Genomic DNA, 14,162 nt, shown 5'->3' with positions numbered 1-14,162 from the left:
ACTCTACACATGGACATCACCAGATGGTCAACACCGTAATCAGATTGATTATATTCTTTGCAGCCAAAGATGGAGAAGTTCTATACAGTCAACAAAAACAAGACAGGGATCTAACTGTGGCTCAGATCATGAACTCCTTATTGTCAAATTCAGACTTAAACTAAAGAAAGTAGGGAAAACCACTAGACCATTCAGGTAGGACCTAAATCAAATCCCTTGTGACTATACAGTGTAAGTGAGAAATAGATTTAAGGGACTAGATCTGATAGACAGAGAGCCTGATGAGCTATGGACTGAGGTTCATGACATTGTACAGGAGGCAGGGATCAAGATCATCCCCACGGAAAAGATATGCAAAAAGGCAAAATGGTTGTCTGAGGAGGCCTTACAAATACCTGTGAAAAGAAGAGAAGCGAAAAGCAAAGGAGAAAAGGAAAGATATTCCCATTTGAATGCAGAGTTCCAAAGAATAGCCAGGAGAGATAAGAAAGCCTTCCTCAGCGATCAATGCAAAGAAATAGAGGAAAACAACAGAATGGGAAAGACTAGAGATCTGGTCAAGAAAATCAGATATACCAAGGGAATATTTCAGGCAAAGATGTGTTTGATAAAGTACAGAAATGGTATGGACCTAACAGAAGCAGAAGATATTAAGAAGAGGTGGCAAGAATACACAGAAGAACTGCACAAAAAAGATCTTCAGGAGCCAGATAATCACAATGGTGTGATCACTCACCTAGAGCCAGACATCCTGGAATGTGAAGTCAAGTGGGCCTTAAAAGCATCACTACCAACAAAGCTAGTGGATGGAATTCCAGTTGAGCTATTTCAAATCCTGAAAGATGATGCTGTGAAAGTGCTGCACTCAATATGCCAGCAAATTTGGAAAACTCAGCAGTGGTCACAGGACTGGAAAAGGTCAGTTTTCATTCCAATCCCTAAGAAAGGCAATCCCAAAGAATGCTCAAACTACCTCACAATTGCACTCATCTCATACACTAGTAAAGTAAGGCTCAAAATTCTCCAAGCCAGGCTTCAGCAATACATGAACCATGAACTTCCAGATGTTCAAGCTGGCTTAAGAAAAGGCAGAGGAACTAGAGATCAAATTGCCAATATCCTCTGGATCATCAGGAAAGCAAGAGAATTACAGAAAAACATCTATTCCTGCTTTATTGACTATGCCAAAGCCTTTGACTGTATGGATCACAATAGTCTGTGGAAAATTCTGAAAGAGATGGGAATATCAGACCACCTGATCTGCCTCTTGAGAATCTGTATGCAGGTCAGGAAGCAATAGCTAGAACTGGACATGGAACAATAGACTGGTTCCAAATAGGAAAAGGAGTACCTCAAGGCTATATATTGTCACCCTGCTTATTTAACTATATGCAGAATACATCATGAGAAACGCTGGGCTGGAAGAAGCACAAGCTGGAATCAAGATTGCTGGGAGAAATATCAATAACCTCAGATATGCAGATGATACCACCCTTATGGCAGAAAGTGAAGAGGAACTAAAAAGCCTCTTGATGAAAGTGAAAGAGGAGAGTGAAAAAGTTGGCTTAAAGTTCAACATTCAGAAAACTAAGATCATGGCATCTGGTCCCATCACCTCATGGGAAATAGATGGGGAGACAGTGGAAACAGTGGCAGACTTTATTTTTTGGGCTCCAAAATCACATGCAGATGGTGACTGCAGCCATGAAATTAAAAGACACTTACTCCTTGGAAGGAAAGTTATGACCTAGATAGCATATTAAAAAGCAGAGACATTACTTTGCCAACAAAGGTCCATCTGGTCAAGGCTATGGTTTTTCCAGTGGTCATATATGGATGTGAGAATTGGACTGTGAAGAAAGCTGAGCACCGGAGAATTGATGCTTTTGAACTGTGGCATTGGAGAAGACTCTTGAGAGTCCCTTGGATTGCAAGGAGATCCAACCAGTCCATCCTAAAGGACATCAGTCCTGGGTGTTCATTGGAAGGACTGATGCTGAAGCTGAAACTCCAGTACTTTGGCCACCTCATGCAAAGAGTTGACTCACTGGAAAAGACCCTGATGCTGGGAGGGATTGGGGGCAGGAGGAGAAGGGGATGACAGAGGATGAGATGGCTGGATGGCATCACTGACTCGATGGGCATGAGTTTGAGTAGACTCTGGGAGTTAGTGATGGACAGGGAGGCCTGGCGTGCTGCGATTCATAGGGTTGCAAAGAGTCAGACACGACTGAGTGACTGAACTGAACTGAGTACAGTCACAAAGTCTGTACTGTATACACATTAAATGAAGAATTTCTATTTGTGTCTCAGATTCTATTTTAAAGTTGTAATTTTCACTAGATTAAATTTTTAAAAAAATACCCTTGTCCATTTAAATGCAATTTTGACCATTTGTTAGTTAGCAGAAAATGAGAATTTTTTTTGAAAATAGCAATATATTTTTTTTGCCACACGTAGTTCCCTGACCAGGGATCAAATCCAGGCCCTCAGTAGGGGAAGCATGGAGTCCTATCCACTCGACCACTGGGGAATTCTCAAGACATGGATTCTTAAAATTTGATAAGCCCCATGTGGTAGGATAAATAGTGCCTTCTCTCCCCCAAACAGATATATCAGAATCCCTAGAACCTGGAAATGTGTTACTTTTCTAGTAATATTCATCGGAAGGACTGATGCTGAAGCTGAAGCTCCAATGCTTTGGCCACCTGATGCAACTAACCAACTCATTGGAAAAGACCCTGATGCTGGGCAAGACTGAGGGCAGGAGGAGAAGGGGAAGACAGAGGATGAGATGGTTGGATGGCATCACCAATTCAATGGACATGAGTTTGAGCAAACTCCTGGAGATAGTAAAGGACAGGTAAGTCTGGCATTCTGCAGTCCATGGGGTCACAAACAGCCGGACATGACTGAGCAACTGAACAATAACACATGTGAAAGAGGCTTTTTAAGTGTAATTCAGTTATGGGTTACGAGATAGAGATTGCCCTGGATTATCTACATGAGCCTAATATAATGACAACGTTCTTTTAAAAGGGGAAGGGAGGGTCACACTCAGAATAAAAGCAAAGTCATGACAGGGGCAGAGAGGTAGAGAAAGTGATCTGAGGATGGCGTGCTCTTGGAAGAAGGATGGGACCACAAGCCAAGAAAGGCAGGAGCCTCTATAAACTAGAAAAGACAAAGAAATGGATTGTCCCCCCAAGCCTTCAAAAGGAGAACAACCTTGTTAATCCAGTTAGATTTCTGATCTCCAGAATTCTCAGATGTTTTACTTTATGGAACCAAGTTTGTGGTAATTTGATATAATAACAATAGGAAGCTAACCCACCTTGTACTTAAAATTGCGAGACAAGAAACTCAGATGTTCAGATTGTGTATAGAAAGAAAAAAAGAAAACCTCAGATTAAAGTAGAAAAATAATAGCTGGAATAGTTTAAGAATTTACATTGATTACCTAGAAAAAAGAATTTGGAAAGATGTCAGAATTCACTTCTTTATTGTATTTGAATGATAATGTTCAATTGTATGGAATGATAAAAATCTTATGTCATCCCCATTGCACAGATTGATTAGGTTGATTGCCAATTAAATAAAATATCGTCAACTTCAAGTAAAAGTTTGTATTAAAGAACTTCTGCAAGGTTTAACAGATTAATGTATGTCCTTAACTTATTTTGGAAAATTTTAATAGTGAGGAAGATTTACAATGTGCCAATTTAGGCAGGTGTGTGTGTGTGTGTATGTGTGTGTTGAATCACTCTCTGGGTCCCTATTAACAAGAGTTACTTTGAGTTTGAAAAAGAAAAGAAACCTTAACAAAATTTAGAATTTAAATGTCATGTATTCTCCTATATGAAATTCTTTCAGTCAACTAAGTTTTAGATGTTACAAAGTGTCACACTGGGGCCAGTTACGTAACTTGGTAGAGAATTGGAAGAGGCAGAACCACGAAGGTTAGGGCAAGCATGCCATAAGTTGAATAATGGCCTCCTAAAAGATGCTGACACTCTAATGCCTGGAATCTGTGAATGTTACCTTCTGTGGGAAAAAAAAAAGGACTTTGCAAATGTAATTCAAGATTCTGAAGTGGGGAAATTATCCTGGGTAATTCTGGTGGGCCTTGACTGTATTTGGGCTTCCCTGGTGGCTCAGATGGTAAAGAATCCGCCTGCAATGTGGGAGATCTGGGTTTGATTCCTGGGTTGGGCAGAGCCCCTGGAGAAGGGAACGGCTACCCATTCCAGTATTCTGGCCTGGAGAATTCTATATATATATATAGACTGTATATATATATAGTCCATATATATATATGTGTGTATATATATATATATATGTATTTGTACATATATGTATATATGTATATATATACAGTCCATATATATATGGACTGTATAAGTCCATGGTGCCACAAAGCATCAGACACATGGGGAAGAAAGTCAGAAGTAGATCTAACACAGAAGGAAAGGAGAACGTGGCCACAGAGACAGAGACCTGAAGCATGCGGCCAGAAGCCAAGGAAGGCCGGCTGCCACTGGACGCTGGTGAGGCAGAAACAGGTTCTGTCTTAGAGCTTCAGAGTGAAACCCTACCAGCACCTAGGCTTCAACTCACTTACACTGCATCTCAGACTTCTCGTCTCTATCTTAAAATAAATGTCTGTGGTTTTAAGCCACCAACTTTATGGAAATTTGTCACAGCAGGCAAAGGAAACTAATACAGATTTCAGTACCTGAGAATGGGGTGTTGCTATAACAAATACCTGAAGATTTAGAAGTGGCTTTGGAATCAGGTAATGAATAGAGGCTCAAAGAATTTTGAGGTACAGGTTAGAAACAGCTGACTTAAACTGCTGGGAGGAATTTGGGCATGAAAGTCTCTACTGGTGAGGGCTCAGAAAGAAGCTAAGAGCGTGGAAGTCTACGCTATCTTAGAGAATACTTAGCTTATCATAAACAGAATGTTGGTAGAAGCATGAATGTTAAAAGCACTGCTTCTGGGAACTCAGAGAGAAATGAGGAACATGATTCTGGGAGTGGGAGGAAAGAGTACCCTTATTACACAGCGACAGAAAGCCTGGCTGGATTCTGCCCTCCAGAATGAGGAAGGGCTTCCCTGGTGGCTCAGATGGTAAAGAATCTGCCTGCAATGCGGGAGACCTGGGTTCAAGCCCTGGAGGAGGGCATGGCAACCCACTCCAATAGTCTTGCCTGGAGAATCCCCTTGAACAGAGCAGTCCATGGAGTTGCAAAGAGTTGGGCATGACTGAGCAACTTAGCCCAGCCCAGCACAGCTGTGAAGAAAGCAGATCTTGTAAGGGATTAACTTGAGTATTTATCTAAGAGTTCCAAGCCATGTGTTGAAGGTATGCCCAGATTTGTTTTTGTTGATAATAATAAAATGTAAGAGGAAAGAGATAAATTGAGAAAGAACTGGTAAACAGAAAGAAACCAGGTCTTAATGATTCAGGAGATTTTCAGACTATCCAGATTGCAAAAGATGCTAAAACTAGGAAATTCACTGTTAGCAAAGTATGCTCTGAACAGAAAGCCATGGATGTGGTTGGCTACTCACTAGCTGGTGCCTCAAAATGATCAAAAGGTGAGAGCATCCCCTCCTCACACAGAGGGTTCTTTGAAAAGATGAAGCCTGTGACTCATGGATCCCCTCAAAAATCTCCATGGAAGGATAAAGATGAGCTTATACAGAAAAGAACTTAAAATCAAGCAAACAATATTTATTGGGTTCCTTAGATTTTATTCTCCAACCAGTAACTTTAATATACACTACTTTATTTAAAAAATGATGATACCACCTTTGTGAATAAAGTATAATTGCTCCCATTTTACATGCACAAATATATAAAAGTTTTTTGGTTGCAAGCAACAGAGATCACTATAATTAAATTAAAAATAGAAACTACAATTAAATTAAAAATAGAAGTTAGTTCAAAGTTATCAGGCAGCTCATAAAAGTGAAGGAGAACATAAAATATCAGACACTGGAAGAAGAAAATCCAGGTGAGTTTTGGGCAATCAGGACAAATAGATAATGCTTTCAGGAAGATTCTAACAGAATAAATCAGTTCTAAATCTTCCCTGTAGGTACATCCCTTTGCTTGGGATTTCATTTACCTATTGGAAGAGACTGGTTGACTTAGTTTGTGCAAAGAACTCACCTTCTGTTCCTCAAGACAGCAGAATTACTCAACGGAAAGCCCCGTTAACAGCGCACATGCATTGGGGATTTCCCTTGTGGTCCAGTGGCTAAGATTCCAGGCTCCTGATGCAAGGGACCCAGGGTCAATCCTGATCAGGGAACTACACCCACATGCCACAGCTAAGAGCTCACAGGCAGCAACTAGAAGTCCCACATGCTGTAACTAAGATTTTGAGCAGCTTAATTAATTAATTTTAAAAAAGAACACATGCAATGGGAAAGACAATTTCTCCAAAAATGAAGGGAGATGCTGAAGGAAAGTGGGAAGGATGCTAACCAGACTAAATACACACAGGAAATGAATATCCTCTGTAATGATGACTAAAGTGCCCCAGTGTCTTTCCCAAAGTCACCTACCCAGGTAATATTAATAGCTGAGCCTTGACTCAGACTACTTCATTTAAGTTAGATTCTATACAGTTATAACATATTGCTAACCTTCTCCCAAGGGAGTTCAGTTCTCCCACATATACAGTGAGAAAAAAGGTATACATGACCTCTAATGTATCTTCCAACATTTGGTGTCCTCCTTATATGATCCAACTTATTGCTCTGAGGGACTGGATTTTTTTTTTAATCATTGACAACAGATATATTGCCTTTGTTCTTATTTACATAGACAGAAGCTATGTAGTGACAAGGTCTCTTCAAGGCTGGAATGCTTCCTTAACAACATGAGTAAAACAGCATCTGGTATCAATCTTGTCCCATTGACTTGACTGTAGTGATTTAAAAGCTTTCATTCTTTGAATTCAAAAATCTAATTTTTAATGCACTTTCTGTCAGCTGTTTTCCTAGATTGTAAATGAGTTTCTGTCATCCTGACAGACTCTCAAATAAATTGAAACTTAACTAGGGGGAAGAAAATAAATGTGAAAAAACAGTTTTGTTCTGAATAGAATAAATGTGATATATATTTTTGTTACTTTCCCTCTAAATTGTCATTGGTTTCTCTGTGTTGGTAAGCTGATGAATCTGTGCAATGATCAACTACTTCTGTAATTTACTGCCTGACAATAGATTATGAGCAAATTGCCACGCTGACATTGACTGAACCCATTAAGCATTACTCTTTTTCAAATACATGATCTGAAGAAAAACTCAAATCATTTTTCCCCACCATAACCAAAAATTACTGAGCATTTCAGCTATTATTTCCTCCAAGTGTTCACTTTAATTGGGTGAGTAATCATTTTCTTTGAAAAAACAGGTCATTAGGTTGGCCAAAGGTGGTAAGAAGACAATAGTGTGGTTCTCAATAACCAGTAAAGAATCAGAAAACAGAGAAGTTCAGCTAGGGAGAGAAGGGACATGAGGAAGGATAGAGTGGGGAAGAGAGAGGCAGAGATGTAGAGAAATTAGGAAAGTGGTATTTAATGTCAGAGGAACATCTGACAACCCAAAGCTTTCTACACTAATACTTCAAAGTACTGCGTACTCTCAAAATACCTATAATCATCCATATTTGTAAAGCAATTGATTACTTAAATGTAATGCCACATCTCTCCTCAGAATCTCAAAATACACCTTAAGTTCCATTTACAGATGGGGAAACTGAGGCTCCATGAGGACAAGTGAGTTAATCCACAGCTGGTTGGCGGTAGAGACCGTATTAGAACCAGGTTTCTGGCTCCTCCACCCCACCCCACTGCCTTTATACCAGAGCCCCTTCATTAACATCCACCAGTTAATTAAATACTTCTTTCCATGGAACTTCCCTGAAAAAGCTTTTGCTGTTGCTTTGGAGAAACTTCTCCACCAAGAAACCCTCTAATCTTTGAAGACAGCCTTAGATTAAGGCTCTGACATTTTTGGACTCTACAAGGATGACTTCCACCTTTCCTGGTTGAGGAGATAAAGTCTTTGTTCAATTTAACCTGAAGAACACTACTTAATTGCCAGTGAAGAAGTGTTGTGTGGGCACCCTCTATTTGAGTAATCATCCTTCTAATTTTTCACTGGCTGTTTTGTCTTTGGAAACACAGTTAAGCCATTCAGTTTCCAGGTCTAAGATACGAATAGGTACATGATTCCTGTAAGAATTATATGAGCTGGACTTCCCTGACAGTTCACTGGTTGGGAATTCACCTGCCAATACAGGGGACACAAGTTTGATCCCAGTCCAGGAAAATCTCACATGTAAATGGGCAACTAAACCCATGTGCCCCAACTACTGAAGCCTGCATGCCTAGAGCCGGTGCTCTGCAACAAGAAGACCCACTGCAATGAGAAACACGTGGAATCACACATGCTGGGGTAGCCCCCAGGCACCACAACTAGAGAAAGCCTATGGCGCAGCGAAGAAAACCCAATACAGCCCAAAAAATTTAATTAATTAAAAAATATATATGAGCTCATGCATGAAAAAGTGCATTGCACATGTAGATAGTAATCTTAATGAGGTAATACTCTAAAGTGAGGGCAAATGTTTCCTTGAAACAGTCTTGGTGATAACTGAGCATTATTCAGAAAATGGAAAGATTATGTTATAGAAGGTTGATAGCAGATACGATTAGTGCCTCACCAACCCCCCCAGCTTACTGCAGCTTCCTAAAGCAAGCCGAAGAGGAAATTCTCTGGCATGCCTGGCTGGTGACAGGGACACCAGGATGATGGAATCTGATCTCCCAGAGAATATCCCTCAGCCAGTAGACAGTTGATGGACAAATATTCCCAATTCCTCTCCCCTCAAGTGGAATGATGCTAAGGAATTTTTTTTTTAACCACAGTATCTGTTGTACTACACTGTTGATAATTTTAAAGAAATAGGTCCCAAAGAAGCTGAACAAATCAAATGGAAAATTTTTATGTTTACTCTCTCCCCATGCCCTCCCTCTATGACTGTCTGGCATCACTGCCTTCATGCAGAGTATATGGACATGCCAGTTAACTAACCATGGCATTTTATGACCCTATGAGAGGAATGAATGTCAAAGATGTATAAACATTAGGAAGCTTTCTTCTATAAATCATAATGCTGAACTTACTGGCAGTGGTGTAAATCTTGAAAAAGAAATCAAAGTAGGTAGCCTCAGGATCTTCTCTTGTATTTTTCTAAATGATTGAAAGGGTGAAAGGAGGGGCAACTAGAGTAAAATGATGGAAATTTATTTTCATCCCAGAGACCATCAAATCTCTGTAAAATGTTTTCTTTATTCTGTCTTTACTTCAAGCTTGAACTAATTCATTGCTTGACTCATGGGGCACATTAAATGTATATGGCCAATAAAATATCATTAAAAATCTTCTGGTTCAGTGATCTATCTCAAATGTCTATTCTAAGTTACCACCGTACACTAAGGTCATGGAAGCAAAGGGAATGCATCCTAACAGTCACATCTGTACTTGCAAATCTAACTTTATTTGCATCTCTCTCTACCTTGTACATATTTATTTCTCATGCAACCAATAAACCAACATACACATACACATATGCACACAGATGTACATATATGTGTATGAAATACACATATTTATGTGTTAATTTGTTGTTATTACAGAATTATTAATTATGCAATTAAGAATTCTTAATTAGAGAATTACTATTCAGAGACGCCCTCATTTTTGGAACCAGACTACCTGTGTTTGAATCTCAGCTCTGCCGCTTATGATCTGGATGACCATGAACAGGTTACTTAACCTCCCTGAGCCTCAGTTTTCTTATTTTTTCCTTAAAAAGGGATGGCAAAAACAAAGGGGGGGATGCCGATTTTACCTGCCTCTAAGAGTTATTCTGAGGATTAAATGCGTTAATAAATGCAAATATAGAGCTTAGGAATAAGGACTGTATCAGCATTTGCATTATCTTCACATATTCTGTCAACCTTTTATTAACCACACATCACCAACACACACACACATACATATGTGTGTGTATATATGTATATGGATAAAAAATCATCCACATATTTTGTTGAATACTACGTAGGTAGGGTATTAATTATTATGTGCACATAGCATAATGAGTAGACAAGGTGATTTTGGTGATGATGTTGACTACTCCCATTAAAAGGCAATCTCCCTCCTGTGGGGAGTTAAGCAGGGCCTCACTGGGTGCTCCATGATAACTCCAACCCTGAATAATTAAAAGCTCTCTTGGCATCACTTGAAATACATCTTCCAAAATCATGAATCACTTCTTCCCTTACAGGCCGAATTATCTGCTTCTACTTTGAAATGAAGTTATCAATCCCTTTAAAAGAAATAAAAAAACAAAAAGAATAACATGAATAATCATAAGCTCTCACATTAATTGGAGTCATTTTTCTCCTGGGTGTCTCTAGGTAGCATACTCATTCCCTGATCAGCTTGCTTATCTGAGATTAATTTTCAGTGCATCCTGTAGTTGCTCTTTCCCACAGACTTCTGACAGAAGAATAGAAGAACAAAGAGAAGAACAAAGAGAAAACTCAACGATTTGGTGTCGTGGCTACTGAGAAGATCCTCTGCCATATTATACCTCTAAGTGTGGACTATAAGGATTCCTATTAAACACAGTTGAAATCATCATGCATTGGGATAATTGCAGGAAAAGTGAAAAATAAGAGGACATTTGTTGTGGTTCAATTGCTAAGTCATATCCTACACTTTATGACCCCACGGACTGCAGCACGCCAGGCTTCTCTGTCCTTTACCATCTCCCAGAGTTTAAACTGTACATGTGCCCACAGCTCATCTCTTCTCCTTCTCCACCTTGAGTTTCTTTATCCAGAGGATACTTTTAGACCCCAGGTGGTATCTTTGCCTCACAGGCCTGTGAATTCCATGTCCATTCCAGTAGATGCACATATTCCTTACTGGAAGATGTTTATCCTAGTATACGTCAAGATAACAGCAGGTTTCACTTGAAGAAGGAAAGGTCAGAGGGAACTAATATTTACCAAGGGCCGGTTATGTTTCAGACATTTCACTTTGGGTACCTTACCTTATTGAAACCTCACCTTGAGTTTTGGAGACATTATCACATTCATTGCATAACTGAGGGGTCAGAAGCTTAGATGGGTTGATACATTTGCCCAGTCCCACATACCGGCAAACTGCACAGGCAGGCTTATCCTCCATCAAAATTTATGTTGTTCTACTTCTCCTGCACTGCAGACATAATAGCAATTTAGAGCAAAGAGTCTCATGGCTGGATTTGCAGAAACTTGTCCAAGGCTGCTTCAGAGAAATTCATTTTTATACACAAAAGGTAGCTATGTGTAGAGTGGCAGTATGGATTACCATGTTCTTTGATGCATCTCTCATCAAAGGGAGGGTCTGTATGTTCTCTCCTTGAACCTGGGTGGGGTTATGACTACTTCAAGCCATAGTGAATGACAGAAGTGATGCTAAATGATTTCTGAGAAGGGTCATAAAGGCTCCTAGGTTCCTCCATGTTTCCTGAAGGGTTTCAGTGGTGGCTCAGAAGAACCTGTGTGCAATGCAGGAGACCTAGATTCAATCCCTGGCTCATGGAGATCTACTGGAGAAGACAATAGCAACCCATCACAGTATTCTTGCCTGGAGAAGTCCATGGACAGATGAGTCTGGCAGGCTATATAGTTCATGGGGTCACAAAGAGCTGGACACAACTGAGCAACTAATACTTTCACTTCACTTTCATGTTTCCTGAAACACACTTAGAACCTGAACAAAAGTCAGAAGTTGGACTTACCTGGAGCCACCATGCTATAAGGAAGCCAAGTCAACAGGGGCACTTTGGTGGAGAAGCCTTATCTTTGAAGTCACTCCCACCCAGAATCCAGACATGTGACTGAATGTAGCTGCCCAGACCTGGAATCTTCCCTGCTGAGGACCCAAATATTTTCAACACAGATGGGCTCTACCATGTCCACTGCTCAAATTCCTGACCTCCGAATTCTTTGGACATAATAAGTGGGTTGTTTTAAGCTAGTCATTTTTTTTGTGCTTTGGCATGCAGCAAAATAATGGAGAGAAATACAAAGTTGTTCTTGAACTGTGAAAGTATGTAAGGCACAATTCTAAACACTGTGGAGAAAACAAAGCTGAAAGTCATCGTGGTCCCTGAACACAAATCTACAAAGAAAAAGACGTACATTATTATTTCTGATTCTAGAAGGAATCCAACAAAGAAGGCAGTTTCTTTCAAGTGAGTTCTTAAAAACGGGAAATGAATAAGTAATACTTTGAGAGAAGTAGACCATAACATTCCAAAAAAAAAGAATCATATGAACTAACTTCATAGCCTCTTTTTAGGAAGGACACTAGGCATGGAGTAATCCGTCTATATAACCTGTGGGGTAAAGTGAGAAATGAGATAGAGCTGGGTCAAAAAGATTTTTTAATGTTATGCTTGGAATTCTCCATAGGTAAAAGGAGACCCTTAAAGATATTGAGCTTTATAAGGACATTTCTGATGGTATTCAGAGGACAAAGTGGAAGTCAAGAAACAGATGATTGGAAAAACAATTAATAGATTTTTAAGATATTCTACCTCAAAGGTGACAAAACCCAAATACAGTCAGCATTCATGAGAATATAGAAAATGGAAATGCACAACTAATTTTTCTTTTTTAGGGAAAAAGGAAGTGACTCAACCAAAGATAAAGTGCAGAAAATCTGGCATGCCACAGTAAAGGAAATACATGGTAAGAATATGATTCACAGGTATTTTAACAACAAAGAAGCACTTGTGCTTGTGTGTTTATAGAGAAATCCAATCACTGCTGATATAAGGCAGAGTAAATTAGAGATTCCTTTCTATTTAACTTGCCCTGAGCCTCTATGGCAGCAATCCCCAAACTTTTTGGCACCAGTTTTATGGAAGACGATTTTTCCACAGACCAGGGAGTGGCGGGGGTGGATGGTTCAGGCGACGGTGTGAGTGACCGGAGCGATTGGGAGAGGCAGATGAAACCTCCCTCACTAGTCTACTGCTCACCTCCTGCTGTTGGGCCCAGTTCCTAAGAGATCCTGTGGGTTAGGGACCCTTGGTTTATGGTACATGTACACTGGGCTTATGCATTCCTTTCACATTTACCTCCAGACATAACCCTTGGAAGTGTATTCATTCATTTTTTATTTCTTTAATACAATTCATCTTCACTTAAAATTATCATTTTTCAAAATGTCTTACTTAATATAAAATTTCTACATTTTTGCATCTAAATTCCAATAAATTTTTATAATTATTCACATAGAGGGGGTGGGATGGAGAAGAAGCAGGCTCTGATTACATGCTTTGTAGGATTACATGTGATTGCCTAATTGGAACACATCTGCTTTATCTCATGGTGCTGACGTGTCTCATTTTATGCCTAATACAATCAGATCTGATCATTTGTCACTTATGATTATTGTTTAGTACTTAAAGACTGATTTTCTTACTATAGCAAGGCTATAGAGATGAAAAATAAGCTTCAAAAATCGTGACACTACAGGGGGAAAACGAAATAGAGGAAAAAGGTAAGAGAAATGCATGAATCCATTCAAATATTTACTATCTTCCATATTAAATATTTACTATTTGCCAAACACTATTTACTTCCTAAACGTTTGTTATTTGCCAAACACTGTTCTAAGTGCTTAGAGGGCAATAGTGAATAAAAATATGTAAAGTCCCTGCCTTCAGGGAACTTACACTCTCTTGGAGAGAAAGTGGGGAAAATAAGCAGGTAAAATTGAAGTGTATCGGTTATGTGTACATTGGCAGACATTCAGCAGGTGAAAGAGGAGAGGAACTTCTGGAGAAAATCGTAACAGTGGGGTGACATTTAATCAGTCAATCAAATAAACTAAGGGAGGTGAGAAATGCAAACGATACAAATTTCTGGGGAGAAGGCATTTCAGGCAGAACAAGTACAGAGTCCCCAAGGCACAAGCATGCTTGACATACTGCAAGAACAGCAAGGAAACCTCAGGAGGGGAATGATCTAGCAATGGAACAAAGATTAAATCAGAGAAGTGATGGGCAGAGA

Source organism: Dama dama, chromosome 4, assembly GCF_033118175.1.
Source record: "Dama dama isolate Ldn47 chromosome 4, ASM3311817v1, whole genome shotgun sequence".
Taxonomy (NCBI): Eukaryota; Metazoa; Chordata; class Mammalia; order Artiodactyla; family Cervidae; genus Dama; species Dama dama.
This window is presented reverse-complemented; position numbering follows the sequence as displayed.